Raw genomic sequence first — 3336 nt, 5'->3', positions numbered from 1 at the left:
CAATTAAATATACACCTGTATCATTTTATCACAACACAAACACCAAAACAATTTTTTACATAAGTCGATTATTTACAGTTTTGCATACCTTCATTTTTTTACCTTTTCGCAAAAAGGCGCAATTACAAATGTGCTAATATTTGTTATTTATTAACTCAATACAGTTTTATCTTTTAGATTTAGTCAGAAAATATTTTTTTTTGTGCACAGATACTGATTTTGGTGTGTTTTAACAATTGAATTGTGTATTTTTAATCGGTTTAATATTAATTTGAGAAACATTTGCGCAATTATCGCAGGGCCTACAAATTTAATATCACCATCTTTTTATTCTACCGGGCCTGCGCTTTCAGAAAATATATGGTTTGGGGGGTATTTTACAAACGCTAGCAACCCAGCAGTTGAAAATCAAATCAATAGGAAAAAATTGCAAAAAATGCAAAAATGGCTTGGCCAGCTGATTTGAAAAATGTTCCGGAGGGCTTGGCAGCAAAAGGGTTAATTCCTACCATTACAACTGTAGTATGCCATCTTGTGGCTATTATTGATTACTACATTAACATCTGCTTGCAATATATCCAAATATGTTTTGCTTATTTTTACACTGTTTCTGACACATATAAGGATGTACCAATCTATATGCTGGAACTTCTTATTCGTTTATGATTGTGATATCAGTTTTTATACTCTTCTATTTGATTACCTCCTGTTAGGACTTTGTGCCCAATATCATTTTAGTCCATCTTGTCAAAGCACTTGAAAGAAGAATTTCCTCTGCTCACAAAAACACATTTATATTTGCCAGTATGTCAGCTGCCCTACTTCAGTTTCCTTTCATTAAACTTACTTGCTATGCATGTATGTACGTAATGAGATGTATTTGCAAAACTCCATGAATTTATTCAATGATTGAAATATGAGAAAAAAATATTGTACCATTTGGTGTTATATTGAAGTGCCCATGCAATGCTGAATACACTTATACATTATAAATAATTATGCTTCCTTAGAAAGTTAGTGCCATGAGAACTTGCAATTTCCATAGTAACTGCACATTAAAGGATACAGTGGTATGAGAGTTGAACATTACCTTAGGTAGAACAATGAGAGGCCCATTAACAGATACAGTCCAGTGAGAGGTGAAACATGTGAGAGGTTGTAGTTGGTTGGGGGTGTGCAGTGCTGGCATTTGTAGCTGTATACACTTTTTCACTGATATACTGGATTTGCTGTGAATTTTAATAAAGTCTGCAGTATTGGAATTCTCTGGATAGTGCGGTCTGTTCGTATACTGAGGGGTTATTGGTAAGTTTGGGATTTCTTTTTCATAACCCAATCCGAATTTGTATTTTTCCCGAACTCTATGCTGCTTGTTCTGATAGCTTCTTGATGTTATGTTGTTGTTTAGATATGTTCTCTGGAAAAACTCTGGGGACTTTCACAAAAGGTGTATATGAGACCATGTGACCTAATTAAACTAATTATGTGACTTCAGAGGGCAATTCGTTTATTTTGGGCTTTCACAGTGAGTGAGTACAATGCAAACATGAATTGTCATTCTATTATTGTTCACTGAGATTGTTATATCCGCTTTCACATTTTGATTATTTTATGTAGATCAGGAGTGGGCAACCTTGGTAATCCAGCTGTGGTGAAACTACAAAACCCTCCATGTCTCTGCATCGAGGGCCATGCCTATACCTGTTAAGAGTCTTACAATGCCTCATGGGACTTGTAGTTCCACAACAGCTGGAGTGCCAAAGTTGGCCACACCTGCTGTAGATCAATGACATAAAAGCCCAGTTGAAAGAGATTGATGACACACAATCCCAGTTGAGAGACCCTCTCAACAGATTATTTTAAATTAAAATGTAGCAGTAAAGCAAGTATAATAGCAACAGTATTGCCTTCTTGCCCTTTAGTTTTCAGTGATGTTTTATTATATCAAACTTTCAAGGGAATCCAATACTTCACAGGAAACTGGATGGAGCAAATTTAAAAGGTGGTTCTCCTCTCTCGTATATGAGAGCCATCAGTGCCAGAGTACATATAGTAGTGGCTAGTACTGTGTACCTGTTCCAGCAGCCAGGTCAGCCAGTAGTAGTAAACTAGCACTGACAGCTCTCTCATCCCATTGAATGAGGTTCACCAATTTATGAAAAGCTGCGCCTAAAAATAATGGTCATCAATTTAACATTGCAAAGACTTTAAATAGGGATGCACCAATACCGATGCCAAGTATTTGTGCTGATGCCAAGTATTTGGGCATGCACTTGTACTCGCCCAAATGCTCCGATGCCTATCCCGATACTTCTGGTATCAGGAAGCCGGGCAGTGAGTCATTACACGCTGTCCTGAGGTGACGAGGGAGCATGAAGCCAGCTTCCCGGCCAATCAGAAAGCCGGGCGCAGTGTCATTACATGGCGCCTGGCTTCCTGATTGGCCAGCTTTTTGACTAATCAGGAAGCCAGGCAGCAAGTCATTACATGCTGCCCAGCTTCCTGATTGGTCAGAAAGCCGCCTCCATGCTTTTTGACGAGCAGCATGGGGACGACTTCCCTGCTAATCGGGAAGCCGGGTGGCGAGTCTTTACACGCCGCCCGGCTTCCCAGCTAATCAGGAAGCCAGGTGGCAAGTCATTACATGCTGCCTGGCTTCCTTAATGGGACTTCTGGTATCAGTATTCGGTATATGCGAGTACAGAAAAAAGAAAATTGGTACTCAATACCGAAATACCGGTATCGGTGCATCCCTAACTTTAAATATATAATCATCTATAGTACATAATATGATAAAAAGATTCTGAGAATCTGGGGAAATCTCTGTGCACAAGGGACAAAGCCGAAACACAATATTGGATGCCCGTGATTTTCGAGCCCTCAGATGGCACTGCATTAAAATCAGGCATGATTCTGTGTTGGATATCACTGCATGGGCTCAGGAATACTTTCAAAAATGAAGTCTGTGAACACAGAACGCATACTGCATCTATGACAACAGCATGGCTTCGTAGTAGAAGAGTCCAGGTGCTTAATTGGCCTGCCTGCAGTCCAAACCTTTCACCAATTGAAAATATTTGCCATATCCGGAAAGGAAAAATATGACAAAGACGACCCAGGACTGTTGAGCAGTTAGAATCCTATATCAGGCATGAATGGGGCAACATTCCTCTCCCAAAACTCCAGCAACTGGTCTTCTCAGGTCCAAGACACTTACAAAGTGTTGTTAAAAGAATAGGGGCTGCTACACCATGGTAAACATGGCCCTGTTCTAACTTTTTTTTTCATGGGAATTTTTTTTTTCAAATGAAAGTAATATGAGACTATAGAAAACCA

This window comes from Nanorana parkeri, unplaced genomic scaffold (genome assembly GCF_000935625.1).
Source record: "Nanorana parkeri isolate BGI_ZX_2015 unplaced genomic scaffold, ASM93562v1 scaffold402, whole genome shotgun sequence".
Classification (NCBI taxonomy): domain Eukaryota; kingdom Metazoa; phylum Chordata; class Amphibia; order Anura; family Dicroglossidae; genus Nanorana; species Nanorana parkeri.
The sequence above is the reverse complement of the archived record's forward strand: the minus strand, read 5'-3'. Positions refer to the sequence as shown.